The 23,397-nt window shown below is 33.8% G+C and overlaps 1 pseudogene; it reads left to right on the top strand.

The window, feature by feature from the left end:
- Positions 1-5,872: 5,872 nt before the first annotated feature.
- The window catches only part of LOC124889730, a 30,077-nt pseudogene continuing 12,552 nt past the window's right edge, over positions 5,873-23,397 (top strand).

The raw sequence follows: 23,397 nt of genomic DNA on the forward strand, positions 1-23,397 counted from the left end.
AAAAATTACACAAAAGTTAGAAAATATAAAAAATACTGAAGATACAATAGAACTAGTAGTATTTTCGATAAATAAAACAGAAATAACTATATTTTCAATAAATAAAATAGAAATAATTCAGAAAAAATTAGAACAATTATATAGTGAAGATCCATTAAAAGGATGGGAAAAACATAAAACTACTATAAAAATTGAATTAATAGATAAAAATAGCATAATAACCCAAAAACCATTAACATATAATTTTGACGATTTAAAAGAATTTAAAAAGTAATAGTAAACATAATAGTCCAGCATTTATAGTAAATAAACATAGTGAACAAAAAAAAGAAAAAAGTAGGATGGTAATTGATTATAGAAATTTAAATGCAAAAACTATAACATATAATTATCCATACCAAATAAGATATTAAAAATAAGACAAATACAAGGATATAATTATTTTAGCAAATTCGATTGTAAATCAGGATTTTACCACCTAAAGCTAGAAGAAGAATCTAAAGAATTAACCGCATTTACGGTACCACAAGGATTTTATGAATGGAACGTATTACCATTTAGATATAAAAATGCACCAGGTAGATATCAACATTTTATGGATAATTATTTTAAACAATTATCTAATTGTATAGTATACATAGATGATATACTATTATATACAAAAACCAGAGAAGAACATTTAAAATTATTAGAGCAGTTTACAGATATAATAGAAAAATCAGGAATAAGTCTAAGCGAAAAGAAAGCTGAAATTATGAAAAATCAGATAGAATTTTTAGGAATACAAATAGATAAAAGTGGAGTAAAAATGCAACAACATATAGTACAAAAAATAATAAATTCGAAAGAAGAATTAGATACAAAAAAGAAATTACAATCATTTTTAGGATTAGTAAACCAAGTAAGAGAATATATTCCAAAATTAGCAGAAACTTTAAAACCACTACAGAAAAAATTAAAAAAGGATGTAGAATATAACTATAATGAAGAAGATAAAAAATAAGTTCAAAAAATAAAATTTCTTTGTAAAGAATTACCAAAATTACAATTTTCAGATGAAAATAGAAAATTTATATATATAGTAGAAGCAGATGCTAGTGAATATAGTTACGGAGGAGTACTTAAATATCGATATGAAGCAGAAAAAATAGAACACCATTGTAGATACTACTCAGGTACGTTCAATGAGACAGAAATAAAATGGGAAATAAATAGGAAAGAATTATGTTCATTATATAAATGTTTATTAGCATTTGAGCCATATATTGTATATAACAAATTTATTGTACGAACAGATAATACACAGGTACGCTGGTGGTTAGCAAAGAAAATACAAAATTCAGTTACAACAAAAGAGATTCGGAGACTAGTTTTGAATATATTAAATTTCACATTTACAATTGAAGTGATCAGTACTAACAAAAATGTTATTGCAGATTACATATCAAGACAAAGCTACACAGACTGAAATAATAGAAGAAGATACTCTAGAAAAAATACTTAACACCCTAACTACGCTTTCAATGAAAGTGGACAGTATGGGTAATGAGATTGAAAAGCTAAAGACTAATGAAGATAAACTGAAGTCTATAGCTACAAATCAGCTAACTCAGCAGTGTGCAGAGCTATGTCGATCGGAAGACATTAAAGTTCCAGAGCTAGAAGGAGACGTTGGGACACTCCATAAAACCCATAACATTTATCAATCTACTTCTGCAGGTACAAGCAAAGGAGTTAATCGACCAAGATACCAGAATATGAATATGAATAAAATATTTGAAAAACCATTTACACCAAAAACATAAAAAGACCACTTGTTCATACCCCCACAAGTTAGCACATACCGAGATAGCCTAAACCAAGATAAAAAAGTTTACAACTACATCGCCCAGAAATACATAGAAAATATCTACAGAGTACAAACTTTTCTAAACCATAACCCCAGAGCTACAAACATCAAAGAACCAAACACCAACTATATAACCTAAAAATTACAAGGATATAACAAACTAATTGCACTACCCAAAACTAACCCAAGCCTAGTAAAAACCTGTTTTGACTATGGACTATTAAACACCATATATACCTAAGACGGAGAAGAATTAACAGCTATGGAAGAATTATACAAGATATTCACCACCTACAAAAGGATAACGAAAGGAAATTTATTTTATATAAAGTGTTATACTGCACCGGCAGAGATACTATATGATGAAATAAAACCAGTTATACAAGTTGTAAAGATAGGACTAACTAGAGATATGATCATACCAGAAGATATTACACAGCAACCGGAGATACCCAGAATTGAGATACCCGACTTCTACGCAAATAAACGACTTATTGGATTAGCTACGATTATCCAAGAACTAGCAAATAATTATACTAATGGAAACCCAATATGGAGCTATTATTCGAGAGATCATCAAATGATTTACTCTAATTCAAAAGAGCTACGACAAGCAGATATGGAAGATGTCAGATAATGGATAATGACATTACTCAACCCAGAAAAACAATCTACCGCAAGAGCAATTAAAAAAGGATTTATTTCAGACGGACTACTGACAAGATATTGTAAAATAATTGGACACAAATATCCAGATCACCAATGTTCAAGGTGTAATGGAGAAGATAACATTATTCCAGAAGTACATCTAGAATAAAAGAAGACAAAATGCCAACTGGAAAGTAAGATAAGAAGCAATAATGGAGATATAGCAGATACGACAAAATCAACGGAGACAAGATATTGTTGAATTATTGTACAAAGTCTTATTATTGTTGAATTATTGTACAAAGTCTTTAGACTTTACGTAAAAGATGTAATAATTGTAGATTTGTAGGTTTGTAGGAAATTAAAGGCTAGTTAGTAGCCTAGCCTCCTTTTTTGACTTTCTTGTTAGCCTTAGTATTTTAAAACGTGTAAAGATTGATTGTAGATTTGGTTCTATAAATAAAGAAAGTCGAAGGCATTGCAGAGGCAAGCCTTCATGCGTTGAAGCAAACACTCTTTCCATTCCACAACAAATATTTTACTCAGTTAATTAAATAGACATATTTCAATGGAAAAAGCTATGGAGGAACAAACTTCAGAAATATCAAAACTACCCGAACAGGTATATTTATTTATGATTATGAATAGCTAAATTCATAATTCCCAACAATCATGATATGATAAAATAAATTCATACTAGTTACTTTATAGTAGAATTATTCGAAGAATAATATATTAAGAAGTTTATTAACAAAGTGGAAACGGAGAAAGATCCCTAAGAACTATGTCATCCTAAAGGTGAAACCAATGAGGCAAGAAGCCATGGCGGGGAGTAACCAGAGTAGAGGCGCTGTTTAAGGGAAAAAGTATCCGGATTACCATGTTAATAGTGACCGAAGAACATATTATTTAAGAATAATCTAGTATATAGTAAGCTAAGATGACCATATTTTGTTATGTACATGGTTGAAGGGAATATTTTGAAAAAGCAATTTTATGAAAATGAATAATTATTTATCTGATGTGATGGTAGATAAATTTAAAATACTTATTTTGTATGCACTTAAAGATATAAAAGTAGTAGATATAAGAAAAATTATATTAGAAAAAGCATTTGGTAAATATTACATGACTAGAGTAAATTATATACCATACCTACCTAATTACTCTTACAAATACTTACCATGATAAATTACATAGAAATTTTAGGAAAAGATATAAGAAACATACAGTTACTAGAAAAACAGATAAAAATAAATATAGACAAATACATGGAAACTAAAGATATAAAATACATAGAATTTCTTAATAAAAATATGCAAGAACTACTAAGGCTAAAACAAACAACTACAAAATATTATAATAAAACCAATTTTAAAAGATAGATTATCTAGATTATCTTAAAGTTTTAATCTTACATATACTTAAAGATATAGAAATAATAGATATTAAGAAAATAATATTAGAAAAAGTAATAGACTATGAAATTGAAACCATAAATTGGCTAGAATAGTTATACGAAGAAATTTACCCAGAAGGATATTATACAGATTAAGAGATGTTAGAATATATTAGAAAAACTAGAGAAAATCAAAAAAATCTAAATAATGAAATTAATTATAGAAACCGAATTAGGAAAATAATGGAGAATCTAAAAGAAAAATTAATATGGATAGAAAAAACCTTAGAAAATTTAGAAAAAAGTACATGTGATAGTTTATATAATTTAAAAAACTCACTACGAGAAGAACAACACAAGATAATAAATAACATTGAAAATCTAGAATTAGATATACATTACAGTACAGTTAGGATAAATTATTATACAGAAATTTGTAACTCTGCAATTACTACAGGGTAAAATAATAAACCAAATAAATTAATGAATATATCTTACACAAAAAGTAAATCATTAAAAGATATTGAAACAAAATTTAAGAAATATCCACGCACAAAGAAAAATAGATTCACTAGATACCTAATAAATCTATTTCATACGTCAGATATCCGCACCCCCCTACAATTAGAGTTTTATTCAGTCCACATTTCAAATTTAAGTAAGAAATATTGAAATTGTTAACCAATACTAGAAGAGAAGTTGGCTCAAGTTCCTCTGTTTCTTCATAACTAAAAAGTCATAATTTTTTACCTGTGAAAAAAGAAATGGGATGACGAAGAACTTGAAGTTTTTGTCGTCGGAGAAAACTGCTTTTCACGTTGATTGACGATTGAAAGTCGAAAAGGCACGCGCCCATTTGTCGCCGGAGTTTGAAATCACTGGGAATTGAAGGGAGAAATTTTACAGAACTATTGGTTGGGAGAGAGTTGAGAGAGTCTGTCTCTCTCGAGAGAGATGGTTGATTTGGAAAAGAGAGGGGTGTGAGTTAATTTGTATTTTTAAAAAGATTAGAAAGTTTTAAAAATATTAATCGAGTCCACAATTAGCTTAATCAAGTTTCCAAATTATGTTTGACCCTTTCAGTTGGTCAATGTCACCAATCCTTCATTCAAGACTTAAAAGACATCTTTCCTTCAATTTTATCTTGTATCTTACCAACACAATCTAGCACAAAAATGATAATTTGGATCTTCCTGTATTATCAGTTGTTGAACGAGATTTGCAAAGGCGAATACCTAAACATAGATCCAACCAATAAGCTATGTATTGAAAACTATAAAATGTTCAAGAAGGTAATGTTTTATTATTTATTGAATATATTCCTTGTATATGTTTGAATTAGTTTTTAGCTTAGGTAATACAATAATATTCTTGTAATGCAACTTTGTACCTTGTGAGTGGTATAAATAATCAGCAAATACTAGAGCCCTTCTGCGGAACAGACTCTGAAGAACACCCACCTCAATTGTCAGTTGAAAGAAGGTCTCTTGAAAAGGATGCATCTTTCAAAAATAAGATGACTTCATTTGTCGAGAAAGTCGTGTAACTCCCTCAAATGGTACTTCAATGTATGAAATTTCAATAGCTTAAATTTTTTTGAGCCTCCTCTAACTAACACCACGCAAAAAACTCAAGTAAATGAAATAATATCAATGAATGAAAGAGGGATACGTCCTCTTTTCTTTGACAAGTTTCTCATGATAAACATATTAGCACAGGTTAATTATATATATGTAATGATTTCTGATTGTAGGTCACCAGATGCAACCTCTCCACTCATTGGACAAATGACCCGAAAGTTCAAGAGGCTCTCCATGTTAGAAAGGTATTTCAATTTGTCTTAGAGGTACATATATGGTGCAGCATATTAAAAGATCTTTTTCTTTTTCTATGTTCTTCTTTGATTAGGGAACTATAAGAAGACCATAGGCAAGATATAGGCAAAGTATTGCGTATACAAGTTACACAATTAATTCATGAATAGTATTTCTTACCATGTAAACATTAGTTCTAAAGGTTATCAATCACTTATATACAGGTTTGATACTTTCATACTATGACTCATTAAGCTGTTCTTTAACAAGATTTAGCTGAAGGTACTATATAGCATATACATAACAATTGTTTTTGTTTGAGCAGTGGAGATCATGACATGGCTGTTCCTATCCAATCGACACAAGCATGGATAAAGTATATAAATTATTCAATTATTGATGATTGGCATCCATGAACGATTGATGGACAAGTCGCAGGGTATGATTCTTCAAATTATACTTCCGTAGATTTTCATTCAAATTGAATAAGACTATACAATTGTCATGAAATTCTAAATTATATAGCTTTAATCTGCAGTTACACAAGGTCTTTCTCAAATCACATGACTTATGCAACAGTAAAGGCAAGAACTTTGTACATTCTGATATCCTTTATGATTATCTTCATTCTTAAACTCAATAGTAAAATTTGCTCAAATGTTTTTTGGTACTATGTTTTTCCCAATTAGGTAGAAAGGCACCCAGCTGTGGAGTACAAATGCGAAGAGTGCTTTCATATGTTTAAAAATGGATAGCTCATCAACCTTTATAATCTTTTTAATTGGTTTCATATTGTAACACCCCACATTCTTTAGCTATAATTTGAACCGTCATTCCTACGTGTATAGACCTGAACCCAATGATTCTTTGTCAAAATAGTGTGATGATCAATTCTATAGTTTGGGAACATTTTTGGATATGAATTGAAATTATAAAAATCTCCTACCTCAAAGTTGGGTTGAGAACTTTTCTACCGATTTAATTTTAGTAGATGTTTCAACTTGGGTCAACATAAACTAACCATTACTCCTAGAACATAAGGATTTAGGTGGCCTACTATATACCAAATGAAAGATCTTCGAGTCTTCTTTTCAACAAATTAAATTTCACCTTAATCCGATATCGGAATAGAAAGTTATTCTCATTTTACTTGGGAGTGTCTGTCAGAAAAAATTGGCAAACCCATATTTTGGCAAAACTATTTTGCCATATACCCACTTATTTTTTTTATTTAATTTTTAGGGTTAGGATTAAAAAAGTGAGAAAAAATTGTAAAAGTGGGGCCCACACGTGGGCCAAGGAACCATTTCATCATTTTTACAACTTCGCAAATTTAATATAATACACCTAATACTCTCCACTTATTCCAATATAAAATAAAACCTCTCTCTCCTCATCAATTCTATTTAACTCCCGCTATTCCCAACAAGCTCCTCCCAAAATGTCATTTTCGTCTCTTCTTCTTCTCCAGCTGCTAAGGGCTCGTCTTTGCTTAATAAGGTTAGTTAAAATCAAGTTTTGATTATTTTTAGATCCATTTAAAAGGGCTTCACTGCTAATTGATTCGTAGTGATGTAGGAAATTTTTTATTTTGAATTGGGTTGATTAAGTAGTTAAAATATGAGAATTTTATAGGTAATTAGTTTGATTCCGAAGCAATGGTTGAGGTTTTTTTCGGCATCTTTGACAAATATTTTTATCGATCACGGTGTCGAATTTTAAAATTTTTGTTAAGGAGCTTTGGTTTAGTTCTGGTTTTTGTTTAGCAACGAAGTGTTGAAAGGTGGGATAATTGTTATTTTAAGAGTTATTTTGGCAATTTGATTCAAACAGTGACCTGTTTCTGTCCGTAGAGCTGTGGTCTATGAAATGAGAATGCCCTAGATTGAAATCAATTTTTAGACATATGAAATTCTTTTAAAATATGATTGTTGAAATAGTGAAAATTGAAAGATAATAGCTAATTAGTTTGATTTGTAGCACTAGTTTGATTTTTAGCAATAGTTAAGTTTTGATAAGGCATGTTGGATTTTGAATCAGTTATGGTATTTTTGTTTAGTGAACTATTTAATGATGGGGTATTTCTTAGTTTTTGGGGGGTTTTCATTTGAGCATTGAGTTATTTCTGTTGGTAGACTTGTGGTCTATGAACTGAAAATGCCAAATTTGTTCTGTAGGTGTAGATTCTATTGAAAATGGCTAAAAAGGACCCATTGCTAAACACAAAGTTGGTACCACATATGATTCTGATGGTAGCAGTAGAAAAAGAAAAGCTGAGGCAGTTGAAAATATCTAAAAAAAAAAAGAAAATTGAAGAGGCAGTGTTCGAATCAGATTCAGAGTTAAAGGAGATAAGTGAATGCGTCAATTCTAATGAAGATGTTTCCAAACATAGTGCTAGTGGTGACAAGCGAAGAGAGCAAGGGAAGTGGAAGAAATGGTGCTGATGGGGATAATGATCCCTTATCCGTGCCATCTTGTTCAAGGTTTATTTCCGTGGAGCAATATGACCTTCAAACATTAATGGATTAGGTTGGATCTTTTTTGGCAAAGATATCGATAAGATCAAGAATGGTTGCTTATCGAGAATTTAAGCAAGTTTTTATCGACCAGGAGTTAAAGAAAAGATTCAAGCAGTCCTGTTTTGGACACCTGAGAAACTTACCGGAACATCTCAAATTCAATGAGCAGTTGGTCCATTATTTGTTGTTGTGATGTATCAAGAACGATAAGATGCATCATAAGATGTGGTTCTACGTTAACAATAATCCTGCTTGTTTTGGCTTGAAAGATTTTTGTTTCATCACGGGGCTAAACTGCTCATTATACCCCAGTGAATCAAAAATGAAGAAGGTGTTAGCCAAGGGGGAGCATTTTTGCTTTAAGGTGATGAAAAACAAAAACACCACAGCAGCCAACTTGTTACACTTGATCATAGGGAATAAGCTTAATGAAGAACAGAAGTTTAAGTGTTGTTTACTGTGGTTCTTGCACACCATGTTGCTTGCAAAAGATTTGATGAAGGTTGTCGACACAAAACTGATTCAAATAGTCGATTCTTTGAGTTTCTTCGAGAGTTATCCATGGAGAAAAGAGATATTTCAACTGACCATGGACTATCTGAAGAATAAAAGTGACCTGAAGAAGCAGAGGAAAGTATTTGATGAGAAGCAGAAGGAATCCTATGCTCTATTCAAATTTCCCTAGCCATTCATGGTATCTACCATCAACCTTTAGTGAGATTATTATAGATTCGTATTTTATTTATACTCTATCATAGACTCTAACTTATTTTTCACTACTGTACTGCTTACAAATTTGGATATATGAGGCATTTTCTTCTCTTTTGGAAATTTGCTGGAAAATTAATGGATGAGCCCTTTCCCATTCTTCACATCCTCAGATGGCACACGACAAAAAGTGATAAGATAATCAAAGGTGACCCATTCAAGTATAAAGGAAAATTTACTGAGGTATGAACTTATTTTTTATTTTGCAATAATACTACAGTTTTATCGAATTTCATGTAATTGTTAATTAATTTTTATAGAACGTGCACCCATACACCATCCCTACTGTTCATGAGATGAAGATGGATTACATGGTTATGTTTAATCCATATACGGATGAGGTGAAGAATAATATCCTCAATGGCTTGAAGAAAGATTTATAGGGGGTGACTATCCTTACTTCAAATGAGGACAGTGATGATGATGGGGATTTGGGTGGTAACCCCATTGGAGTATGCGTTGGTGATGATGCTTCTTCGAGCATCTCCAAATATGTAGTGGGCACCTCTGTCGATGGGGATCTTCATAAACGTGTTGCTATGCTCGAGGAAGCGGTGTTAGATATTGCTGCCTATATCAAAGAGAAAAGACTGAAGAAAAAGGAAAAAGATGAGCAACAACTTGAGCGAGGTAACTTCATTTAAAAATTATTGTAGTTAATGAATTTTCAGCTTTAAATATTAGTAACACTTTGTAATATGATGATACAGTGCATGTGGACCTTCGTGAATCGAAGAGGAATGAAGAAGGAGAAAAAAATAGCAAAATGGATGAGTTGGCGACTATTGTGGTAGAAGGGGAAAAAAAGAAGAAAAGAAGGATGAACAAGAAGAAGAAGAAGAAAAGAAAAAGAAATAGAATAAGATAAGAGCCAAGAAGAAACTAGAAAAGAAGTAGTTTCAAAAGAAGAAGAAGAAAAAAAAGCAGTGGTAGTTGAATAAGAAGGAAAGGAAAAAGAAGAAGTTGAAAAAGAAGCAGCAGCAGTTGAAGAAGTAGGCACAGAAAAAGAAGAAACTGAAAAATAGCAGCAACTGATAAAGAAGAAGAAGAAGAAGCTGAGGAAGCTGCAGTAGGCGAAGAAAAAGAAGAAGTTGGTGAAGAAATAAAAGGTGAAAAAGAAGCAGTTGCAGTGGGTGAACAAAAAGAAGAAGCTGGGGAAGAAAAAGAAGGTGATAAAGAAGAAGTTGTTGTAGGTGAAGTAAAAAAAAAGCTAAGAAAGAAAAAGAAGTTGAGAAAGAAGCAGCAGCAGCTACAGATGCTGAAAAAGAAGGAGATGAAGTTGAAGATAGAATGGAAGAAATAGCAGACAAAGAAGAAGGAGAAGACAAAAAAAATGAACAGAAAGAAGAAAAAGAAGAAGCAGACAAAAATGTGGTCATGGATATCGTTGATGAAAACAACAATAACTTTTCTGATGATGAGAAAAATGGGAAAAAAGACATTTGAATGATAATATTGTTAATGTGTTGAATGATCAGTTGTTAGGATATGGACAAATATTTTTTTATTTGACAAATATGAAAGTTGAATGATCTGTTGGTAGGATATTAGAAACATTCTTTTATTTTATGGAAGTTGTTATAATTTTGCACTGAATCTTCTTTTATCAAACTATTTTGTTGCATGTAATTTGAATATGCATTGTTTTGTCATAATTGGTAAAGTGTATGGTTGGCATCATAGAATGCATATTTAATTTTTGTATACTGCATGCATAGTCTATCATTACCATGCTACTCGATTTTAAGTTGATGTGTTGTTTGATCGACTATGATTCTATGAAAAATAGTATTAACATTATAGAAAAATAGAAGTATTATTATTTATTCAATATCACTACATCTATGTTACGCTTTTTCAAAGAAAGAATACTAGCATTATAGCACATAACATCATTTTTAAACCATTCTCCATTTCTTCCGCCAAAATCAAATTTTGTTTTAGTTGATCCCTCTCTATTTAGGTATCATGTAGAAATACTTTAAAGTGATCCCTCTGCTCTTCGACTTCTTTGAACAAAGTCATGAGAAAATCTTTATCTTCGCATTCTTAGAGCCTTTGTAGAAGATTAAATTTTGTCAAGCCATGAAAATTTGATGTCTCTGGTCCCAGGCTCAACGTTGATGGACTGCTTAGAGTGATATATCATCAAGCCATTTAAAAAATGAGCATGCGCCATTATCCTAGAAAAAAGATAAGAATTACATAACGATTTACTTAACTTTATAAAAAAGACACGCATGGCTTACCTTCGCAATTGCACAGTTATAAAATTTGCGACCTGGATTTGAGTCCGTGCTTGACGTCCTCAAGACAGCCGCATTTCCACAATGACAAATGAGAGTCTTTTTAGAATTGGATATTTGAGATGCTTGAGACATTGCAGAATTTTAAAATGAAAACAAAGTGGATGAAATAAAATAATGAGGGATGGAGGACTTTATATATGAAGTAAAAAAGAAGTGTTAACACTGAAGGAGTACAAAATTAGCGTTTGTTACCGTTGGAACAGTAATTGTATTTTTTGAACTATTGGTGACACTTAATAGACTATCGTAGATCATGCCCTAAGTCAATCATAAATGAGATACTAAAGTCTAACGTAGACACTCATAATCGATGGGCTCTTAATAACATGTTTAAAAAAATAGTAAAAAATATACTTATGCTTTGAGGGTCAATCGATTCATTTGGTCTACTGTAGACTTACACCGTTAGGAGTGCATCGATTGATCTCCTGATTATGTATAGACCACGGTGATCTATGTATACTACTATAGACCATCACTTGGATGTTGTTGAAAAATGAATAAATTAATTAAAAATAAATGTAGTATGAGTTTCTACACATATGAAGTAGTATAAACAAGTCACATAATCATATTAGAGCTTGTACAAATTAGGGGTGGTGAATTATGAAGTGTGTCGATGGATAGCGGTTAAACAAACAATATGCTAAGAGTAATGTTTGTCAAAGCACAAATATGTATTGAGGATGATGATTGATCAACCACTATCCATTCCACATACTCTTTTGATTTGGGGGTGGTGATTGAAGGAGTATGTGGAATGTGTAATCATCAAATACATCATCCTTAAAACATACGTGTGCTTTGACAAACATTACTCTTAGGATATTGTTTGTTCAACCACTACCCATCCACACACTGCTTAATTCACCACTCCTAATTTGTATAAGCTCTAATATAATTATGGACTTGTTTATACTCTTTCATATGTGTAGAAACCCACACTATATTTATTTTAAATTTATTTATTCATTACTGAACAACATCCAAGTGATGGTCTATAGCAGTGTATATAGATCACCATGGTCTACGCATAATCAGGAGATCAATCGATGCACTCCTAAATGGTGTAAGTCTATGATAAACCAAACGAATTGATGGACCCTCAAAGCACAAGTATATTTTTTACATGAATTTGACATAGGCGAATATCTACGATAGTCTATTAAGTGTCATCAACAGTTCAAGATTATCTATTTAAATCTTTTTTAATTTAATTATTTTCTTTCACCAGCCCCAAAATATGTGATTATCTATTTAAATCTTTTTTAATTTAATTACTTTCTTCCACCGGCCCCAAAAAATGTTATTATCTATTTAAATTATTTTTAATTTAATTATTTTGTTCCACCAGTCCCAAAACATGTTATTATCTATTCAAATCATTTTTAATTTAATTATCTTGTTCCACCAGCCCCAAAACATATTATTATCTGCTTAAATCATTTTTAATTTAACTATTTTTCTTTCAAACTACAAGTTACTGATGGCCCATCGATTCACATAGTCTACGATCGACTACTATGTTCAGTCGAGGAATGACAGAATATAAGATCAATAATAGAATATATATAATTTTTTACTCTTTCTAAATTTAATTGTCAATCTACAGTAGTGTTCATTGAACAAGAAATAAATATTTGAAAAGTTGTCTGTACAGAAGAATAACCAACACAAAAAGAAACAATCACAAAAAAAAGGGAAAACATAACTTTGAAACTGAAATACTTATATTCAACTTGTTCATTGCATTACATTCATTTTCAGCAAAAAAGGAAAAATAGAAGAAGCTTTCTTCTAACAAAATCCTACTAAGAAAGCTTCTTCAGCAATGAACAGTACAAAAAAACTTAGAAACATAATCGTTCATAAAAACATAAACTAAATTAGGGGGATGGTGGGGAATAATGTAGTCGTTGTCATCCATTCCAAGCCTCTTCGGAATTGCCCGAAGGAAATGAATAATACGTCGGAGCTCATGATCCAAGTACACTCGGTCTTCCCCCAGGCCGTGGAAAATCCAATCAAAATTGTTTCATAATAGCAGCAGATCATAGTGACAAGAGGGAACTCATCTGATTGGGCGTAGGGTAATTTGGCAACCAGGCATGATTTTAATTTTTGTAAGGAAAATGAGGGTTTCTAATGTTTTGGGCTTAGGAAGAACTGAATGCTTATATAGAAATAACCATTGTACTTATAGAACTGTAGAAGGTGTCCTTTCATATTCCGGCCAATGGTCAATCGATGCGTGTGGGAATAGAAAACATTTGGCTTATGTATACCAGTGGTTTTTCTTGAGAACAGACGTGTGTACAGCTTTTAATTAATTGTGAACAAGAAATAATGATTTAATTCATTGATTAGAGAGATATGGTGGTAAAAAGACCCACATAGCTTGTTTGATGAGTAATCATATAACCAATACATAATATTTAATAGACTATGTAAAATATATACCGTAGAATTATGTTGTCTACCGTGGACAAGTTTTAAGTCTATTACAACTGAACATTAAATTCTACAGAAATGCACGTTTATCCTCCAAAACAGTAGCTTTACAACTAAAGAAAAAAATCCTATCTAAGATTTGTTGGCCATGCTACATGTGGTTCTTTTGTGCCTGGATTTCTTGCATATTGAACACGTATTCCTTCTTTTGGACTTGAATGTATCAGTGATGCGCTTAATTTGTTTGACTTTCTTCCTTCCAAGTTTGGGATCATAGGGAGGTGGAGAAATGTTAGTGTCTTGCAATTCCTGTGGCACAGTCCATTTGACCTCTAAGGGACAACATTAATAGCTTTCGAGTATGCGGGGAGGTAATTTTTAACTTTATAAATTGGCGAAGAGTACTCATAGATGGAGTTACCATAACCTTCGCCATTGCCATACTTTGCTCGCAAAGCGGCCATCACATGTTCGCATGGTATTTTCACCAAGTCAAATTTTGAACAAGAACAACTCCTCTCCAAGAGATTGACCTTGTAAGTAACACAGTTAATTGGTCAAGACCCCCATTTTCATTAGTCACATACAAGGAATCGCTCGCACTCTTATTATCCCTTAGGATCTTTTTCGTACAAGGGACAAATTTGTTGTTTGTACCATCGACAAAGGCATGTCGCTTTCTAAACTTTTCACCAAATTTTTTAGCAATTGAATTGAATATGTACGATGTGGGGTACTCCCGTTCATCTGTCAACACTGAGTTGAGCGACTCGACAATGTTTGTGGTTATCACGTCATACCTATTTCTTGGGAAGTATACTCTACTCCATTTATCAAAACCAATCATATTTTCAAGGACATGTGCTGCCTCGGGGCAATTATTCTTCAATTCTATAAAATTCTTGTTAAACTCATCAATAGAATAAGCCTTTGTCGTAGAGTAGAATAGATAAAGATGTTCTCCACGGTATTGATTTACACAAAGATTTTCATTGAGGTGCCTCATGCAAAGTCCATGATGTGCACAACTATAAACATGGGAGAAGTCATTGGCAATGGTAATGTGCCTATCAGAGATGACACATAGATCTGGTTCATCTTCTACTATAGACTTTAATTTCTCGAAGAAGAAGGTCCAAGAAGCATCGTTCTGTTTATCCACGACACAAAAGACAATTGGAAAGATATGTTTTTTGTGTACTGTGCAACGCCACTCAGCAACACACCCCCGTACTTTCCCTACAAATATATGTCATCGATGGCAATTACCTTTCTCATGTGAGCATATCCCCGTACGCAAGCTCTAAATGCTAAAAAGTAGTAAACGAATGATCCATCCATCCGATTTACCATGAGAGAGTAAAAACACCCGAGATTTAATAACTCCGCCATGTGGGAAAAAGCCGGTAAGCAAGCATATCTGTGCTTTGGTGTCTCGCGAATGATGTTTTTTTGCAATTACATTTCCTTTCCAACACGTCCAATAGTTTGTATTGTAATGCATCTCCTTAAACACAATCCTTTGAATTTCTCTTATGCTTGGACCCTTAACATCCCAAAAATGATTTACGCATAGTGAAGCAATTAATTCAGATGAGATTCTCTTATGCCTGCAGGTGGCATGTTCAATACCGCACATGTGCAACCTGATATACTTGTATATGCAAAATCTGTCTGAGGTTTCGTACTTCATTCCCCGCAACAACTAGCCACAACCACGAGATATGCATTTTTCCTTTAAGAATTTAGTGTAGATCTTCTCCATACAATAATCAAAAGACTACCTCATTGTTGCTTCGTCTAGTAGTATTTTGAGCTCTTTCTTGTTGGCGAATATTTGATCATAATAGAAATTGGTTCTGTCGGTGAAGGAATATCTTAGTTGTGATTCCATTCCACAGTCTTCTTTCGCACCTTGCGTGATACAAGTATGATATTGCAGATGGACCCTTTTTGTGTATGTCAAAGGCAATCGAGAGAAGACCTGAGCTTAAGTGTGGGAGAATCCAAAAATCACACCTATGTGTGCACTAAAGGGGTGGCCTTGAAGCCTTATTCATTAAAAGGGCACCTTTGTCATTTTAAGTCTTTTGGGGAATGTAATATAAATAGAACCACTCAGGGTTTTATTCACTTAGTTGATCATATTTTGAGATTTGTAACATTTGCAACACTTTAGTTCTCTCTCAAGAGCTCCAATCGAAACTAGGGCTATACAAGTGAATATTCACTTGTGTTTGCATATTGGCTTGAAACGTTGGTGTTTAAAGTAGGTAAAGGCCCTCTTGTGTCAACGTAAAGTTAGGTTTATGTCTCGGATAGTGTTTAAGGGTTCAAGAGTGTAACAATTCTTGGGTTCTTAAGATTGTCCCTTCATTTGGTCTAACTATTTATCTTGTATCTCGTTGAATCCGTGGTTCCTTATTTTTGTTAATGTACCCGTAACCTTTTTGTTGTTGTAATCTTGTTTTTTATGTGTTGACATAGTGAAGCCGTGTGAGACCTTTTTTATTCACTATAGTCCTTGTAATCTTGTATTCTCCATCTACTTTGTTGAATATTGTTGTTGTTGTCTTGAAAACATAGAGAAGCCGAGTGGAGCCTTTGATTCTCTATTGTGGTTGATCTTGTAGATCTCTTGAATCCATGTTGTGTGTTAGATCTTATATCATTTGGTATCAAAGCTTGTGGTTGATTTTACTCCAACAAAATCAATCTTGGGCTTGGTAGTTGAAAAATACAAAAAAAAAATTATCGAAATCTGAAAATTCCAAAAAAAAAAAGAGGAGAAATCTGCCCATCTTGTTTTTGGCTGAGAAAATGGTGTTGTGTTGTTGTCTTGGTCAAAATTGGTTGTAGATCTACAAAAGATTTTAATTGTTTAGTTTGTTTCTTGTGTTGGTTCCTTTCTCATCAACACAAAAGTGTCCAAATCTAAAGTTGAGCTTGTAATATTGACTATTGTTGTGGTGACTTGAAGTTGAAGATTGGTGGTGGTGTTGTTATGTTCATGAAGATTGTTATTCTGTTCATCTTATTCTTCACCTAGTCTTATAACTTAAACTACAAAAAGTGCAAACGTGATTTAAAAAGGTGAAGATAAAATTTTTAAAGTTTGTTGGTGAGAAGACTTGAACCATCACTTCATAGACTTTTCAAATACTATCTTTAAATCAAGGAGCCTTGTTTGGTGGAACTAGTACAAGTCAAGATCATCCTTTTGAGAATAAACTTACAAAAGACTCAATACTTATATTTTCCCTCCAACACCAACTGCCTTTCATTCTAAATTGTGTGAAGGTTGAGAATTTTAAATTTGTGACAAGTTCTGTGGGCCCGAGACAAATTACATGTTGCCACATCACCACTTGCTACTGTTCATGTCAATAATTAAACTCAAATTTGGATTTTTCTAGTTTCTACTTGTTGATTCTTGGTTTCATTAGTTGATCCTAGAACTAATTAACAAACTAGTAAACTCCTACTAGATTTTCAATTAGTCCTTTGCATCCCTTGTTCGTGTCTACGTTTCTTTTATGCTTTTGTCGTTTTTATAATCATAGTACTTCTTGGTTAAAGTTCAAACATTAATTACTTGAGTCATCCAACAAAGAATCCATTCCAACAAAGAAGTAGACTTACTCTTCAACTCACCACAACTGCAAGACAACTTGCAAACATTTGTGACATCAAGTGTGAGGCCACAACGTGAGTGAGAGAATAGTGAGGTTGTTTGAACTAACTTGTCTTTTGTTTTGTAGGTTTTGTGTTGTATTGTTGTGTGTGACATAGTGGACTGATTTTGTGACTTGTTGGATCATAACTTGAAGGATTAATTCTGATACCATTAAAATGGAACCCGAGGCTTTAAATACTCAAACAATGGATAGTAATGCCATCAATCTCATTTTGGCTCGCCTTGAAACTATGTCCCAAGATGTGTCTAGGTTGAATATGTGTCTTGAGAAACTAAATACGGATATGGCATCAATGAGTGGGAGATTAGAGCGTGTGGAAATTCAAAGGAGTCAACCATCCACCCCTCAACACATTTCCCCGACCACTACTCCTGAGGCCTTGCACCAAATGTTCCATCCACCGAGACAACCCTCCAATGTCACAAATCGAACTCCACTATACTCCCTCACCGAGACCATGAGAGTCCAATCCAACCACAACTTCACCAAGTCCAACAAGAAGGAATTGGAACCCAAATTCCACCCCACAACCTAATCCCTCCAAACCAAACTCCACTTGGCCAAAGACCTTATTATCGACTAAATCCAAACCCGACACTACAAGCTCCACTTAACCTAAATAGACCTATCCAACATGAGGGGTATGTTCCATTTGATGATGGTTAAATAAGGGAGGAAGAGGTACGAAGTAGACATATTGATCCAAGGGAGGTTCATGGCCGAGAAAGAAGAGTTAGTCATTGGAACCAACAAGGGAACCAAATCCATGAAGTAGGACTAAATACCATCAAAATGGGGCTTCCAATCTTCAAGGGTGAGAGTGATCCCAAATATTTTCTTGCATGGGAATCCGTATGTGAGAGGGTCTTCCAAGTCAATGATCTTACTGAAGAGAAGAAGAGTTGCTACGTGATTACTCACTTTGAGGGTTATGCTACTACATGGTGGGAGTATGTTAAGAGTTTTGGCAATGTGTTGGTAGAGGGGAATCCCCCTCCTTGGTTTCAGCTAAGGTACCTCATGAGACAAAGGTACCTACCCAAAAGATCAAGAGCTCCTTGCCAAGTTGTATAACTTGAGGCAAGGAAACAAAAGCGCGTGGCTTACTACGATGAGTTCCAACAACTCATCTTGAAACTTGATCATAGAGGGGAACAAGTTAGTCATGACATCATAAGATTCAAGGAAGGTTTGAATAGAGATATTGCTTCACAGTTGACCTTACACAAGTTTGACACAATTGACGCTATTGTCCAAGCCACCTTGGAGATTGAGAGAGAGATATGGGAAAGGGCGGGCAGCAAGTTCAAGGGGAAATCACCCTCAAATTGGCACAAGGACAATATTGACTTATCCAATTAGGATAAACCCTAGTCCAAAATGATCCACGTCGAGACCAAGGCTGCCTAAAGGTATCTTCCGAGAAATGAAGGTAAACCGAATTCTACTACTCGTCCTAAAGGATTTCAATGTTTTAAATGTCAAGGGTGGGGGAGAAATATAATCCTTAGGGAAGGAAAATTGTATTACCTTGATGATGAGATGGGTCTTTCATCAAATGAGTTTGCTGAAAACGCTCAAGATGGAGAGCAAGAAGCCGAGGTAGAAATAGATAAAGGCGTGAAAGATATTTGGCCGGTTGATGGAGAGTGTGTAGTACCCTTGTTTATGGCAAGGATAATCATGCTTAGTGATGGTTTAGAAGAGGAAACCAAGGGTGAGGATGATCAATAAGAGGAGGATCCGAGAGTTCAAGAAGTGGGATTTGCCCACAAAGACCCTTTGATGTTTACTAACCGAGATGCTAGCACTTTGCCTAGCATCCATTCTTCTTATGTGCAGGTTGAAGGACATCCAAGCCCAAGGATCAATCTTGATGATCTCATGATACCCTTGGTTGAATATCCTAACCTTGGGAGGAGCCGAGAAAAGATTATTCGAAGAGGAGAGCTTGCGGGTGAAGATTGCTTGAGTTTGAGGTCAAAGTTATCTCTAGATGGAGAGGATGATACAAGTGTGATATCGTAGATGGACCCTTTTTGTGTATGTCAAATGCAGCCGAGAGAAGGCCCGAACTTAAGTGTGGGAGAATCCAAAAATCACCCCTATGTGTGCACTAAAGGGGTGGCCTTGAAACCTTATTCATTAAAAGGGCACCTTTGTCATTTTAAGTCTTTTGGGGAATTTAATATAAATAGAACCACTTAGGGTCTTATTCACTTAGTTGATCATATTTTGAGATTTGTAACATTTGCAGCACTTTAGTTCTCTCTCAAGAGCTCCAACTGAAACTAGGGCTAGACAAGTAAAGATTCATTTGCGTTTGCATATTGGCTTGAAACGTTGGTGTTTAAAGGAGGTAAAGGCCCTCTTATGTCAATGTAGAGTTAGGTTTGTCTCGTGGATAGTGTTTAAGGGTCCAAGAGTGTAACAATTCTTGGGTTCTTAAGATTGTCCCTTCATTTGGTCTAACTATTTATCTTGTATCTTATTGAATCCGTGGTTCCTTGTTGTTGTTAATGTACCCGTAACCTTCTTGTTTTTGTAATCTTGTTGTTTATGTGTTGACATAGTGAGGCCGTGTGGGGCCTCTTCGATTCACTATAGTCCTTGTAATCTTGTATTCTTCATCTACTTTGTTGAATATTGTTGTTGTCTTGAAAACATAGAGAAGCCCAAGTGAGGCCTTTGATTCTCTATTGTGGTTGATCTTGTAGATCTCTTGAATCCGTGTTGTGTGTTTGATCTTGTATCATTGCGAGTCTGATGAAACATCTTTCATATGCATAGAATCATCTTCCATATTAACTGGATGATTGTCATCGTTCTCGTAATTATTCAAATCATCGTCAACTGTCGGGCGTCGAGGTGGGGGTGGTGATGAATTCAGTGGTCCTTCAAAGGACCTCTCAACTACATTTATCCTTAAAATAGGCCTAAAGTCATCTGCATCAACATCCATCATGTACATTAACACACATACATTATTATTTATGATTGTAGAATTCACTTTTTTCCTCGAATGTATTAGATAACTAATCACCACGTCATTCGAAGCGCAATCTAGATCCCCGCTCTGCATTATGCTTGCAACCAATTATTCGTATGAACCATTACAGCGAACAGCAATGGGCAGTGTCACCTTAGTAGAAGATCTCCATTTCCAATATTTGGAAGTCTTCACCCATTCTCCCATGGAATCACCAGAAACCAGAACAAATTCTACAATAGTCATCTTAGAATTATGCTTTGGCTGACGGTCGATTATGCTTATAGTCTATGTCGGGATATATGCACAGACGATGGCTGATGATGAGTGGTCGATGACTGGGTAGATATCCATACAAAAATCTTAAAATTACAAATATTGCTTCTAATCAATGATCGTTGGGTTTATGGAATAGAGAAATAAACTTGGAGTTGCCTGAGCTACTATAATGTACTTTCTAAAGGGGTTTTGAGTAATGTGAGGGATTTAAAGCTTATTAACAATGATGAAAAGTGTGTTTGAGAAGATAGCAAACAAATGGGGTAACAACGGATGCAATGGACAAGCTTATGATGTTTGTGGACTGATTTATAGCTAATCGCCGAAAAAGTGGCCTGAATCGAAGTTTTTTGGAGGGAAAGAACTTTCAATTTTAAGCTTTTGGAATTTTTTTAATTATTTTTAGAAACCTAGATATTTTTGTGTTATATAATGGTAGATAATGGAGTGGATTGAAGTGTATTATTAGAAACTTATGGGTGAATTTGTTAAGTTGGAAATATTGAGTTAAAGTGTATTATTACAAAACTAGTGGGTGAATTTGTTGAGTTAGAAAAGTTATTGATGATGTGGATTAAAGTGGGTATATGAAAAAATTTTAAAAACTTGTGTCTAAATGGCAAAATAGTTTTGAAAAGTGCCTTTTTGGCATAAAAGCATGTGTCTGTCTACCTAAAGATAATGACTAAATTGAAGAGTTGTTAACTCAAGTCATTAACCTTAACCGGAATGGACCCCAAATTATTTAGAGCTTGACGACTAAGATGATGAGCCATCAACTAGTTGACAAGTTGTCAACTAAGTCAGCAACCTTAACCAGAAAGTGTCCAGATCCAGTTAGGGATTGACGACTAAGTAGACAAGTTGTCAACAAGCTGACAAGCTGTCAACTTAGTTGTCAATTGAGAAATTCCTGTAAAAAATTTTAAAGTTTTTTTAGGGGTATTTTGGCCTTTTCCTCACCTCAAACCCTACCCCATGACTTAAATCACTCCATACGTATTACTTACATATCAGTTATCAACCTTTCAATGCTCATTCTTCTCTCCACTCTCATGAGAAAGAAGTTAGGGTTTCTTTCAAAAACTCATACTTTCAAGGCTTAAATTCAAGATATCTCAAATTTTATTCATCAAAAAGGTATGTAGAACTATCGTAACTCTCATGGACATAAGTATGATGTTTTAATAGACTTTAAATCATATATGTACATGTGTTATGGGTTTTGAAATTGTTTGAAAAGCATTCATTATGAACCCCTTCTTATGATGAAATTTTGTATTATCTATGGGGTTTTCTTCTATATATTTGAGATGTTATTCATGAGCATATACGTTATGGATTTCAAGAATTGATTTAAGAGCATGATTTATGAAATTTCCTCTTTTATGATGAAATTTATTTCTGTAACATATTGTGGATTGTTCAAATGAATGAGTAAAAGCTTGAGTCAAATGCTTTATTATTAAGTGAGAATTTGACATAGTTTCATGTTCCAACAGAGGGTATTTTCCTTACTTTTCAAACGCTCATTCAGGTTAAATGGAAGATTTCATGTGATTTATGCAAGAGATGGTCACCATATGTTAAAATCTTGAAAAAAGAATATTTTTGTATAAGTTTTCATATGCTATTTGAAATAAGAACTCTCATGTGATGTTTAACTTTTTTGGCGGTTATTAACTATCATGATCCGAGCCGAGGCCCTGGCCGCTATGGGCATCCTGAACCACAAAGGCTCGAAAGACCCCTGAGCATACTATCATAAAAATAATTCATACATCAATCAAAGTGCATATAACGAAATTCAAGGGAAACTTATAATCCAAACTGTGTCAACAAAGTAGTGACAATACATAACCAAATCTCGTCTACGAAGCCTCTACTGAATACTAACTGTCTAGGCTGGGAAAGGCCCCCGGCGGGATCATAAACTGAAATAATTTCAACATATGAATAAGTACTTTCCGAAATATGGATGGCTCACCAACTCTATCATTATCCTAGATGTTCTATTAATGTGATGGACCACGGTACTATGCCTCAAAACCTGTACTGTGGAGGGTCAATACTTGAAAAGTATTGGTAAGTAGAACAATCCAAAAATAATATATATTTCATGTAAAATAAGTGAGAGCATTGAGAAAATAATTTATCATAACATATTTAGAAACACACAGGCATAATTTAAAGAGCTTCAATTCATGCTTGTAAAACATTGACTCAACTCCTTGCTTTAGTTCTGAGCTAAATGGACACCCTACATTCATACCAATCCATGGGCTATATAGAATACGCCCTTGACTCTATGTCCAAGCCCCCAGCCAAGTTTGTCACAAGGGCTGGAGTCTCTGATCTCTACTATGCCACAGGGGATAGGGTTGTCGCCAGCGTACAATTCCCTATTTCAAGGCAAAATAAAACCCGTGTTGGCAAATCACAATTTTGGACAATGAGTTATCTGAACTCGTGCCTTCTTTGGATAATCATCTAACTCTCTTAGAGCCCATTTTTAATCCTTTAAAGTCATGCTTCATGCTTATAAAAGTTCATTTCTAATTCTGTTAAGGGCATATCATAACAAGGTATCGTCATACCTAGACTTGCAAGTCATTCATATCATACCACATCATATCCATAGCCCTTTTTATTCAAAAGCATGTTAATGACC

Source organism: Capsicum annuum, chromosome 12 (assembly GCF_002878395.1).
Source record: "Capsicum annuum cultivar UCD-10X-F1 chromosome 12, UCD10Xv1.1, whole genome shotgun sequence".
NCBI classification, from domain to species: domain Eukaryota; kingdom Viridiplantae; phylum Streptophyta; class Magnoliopsida; order Solanales; family Solanaceae; genus Capsicum; species Capsicum annuum.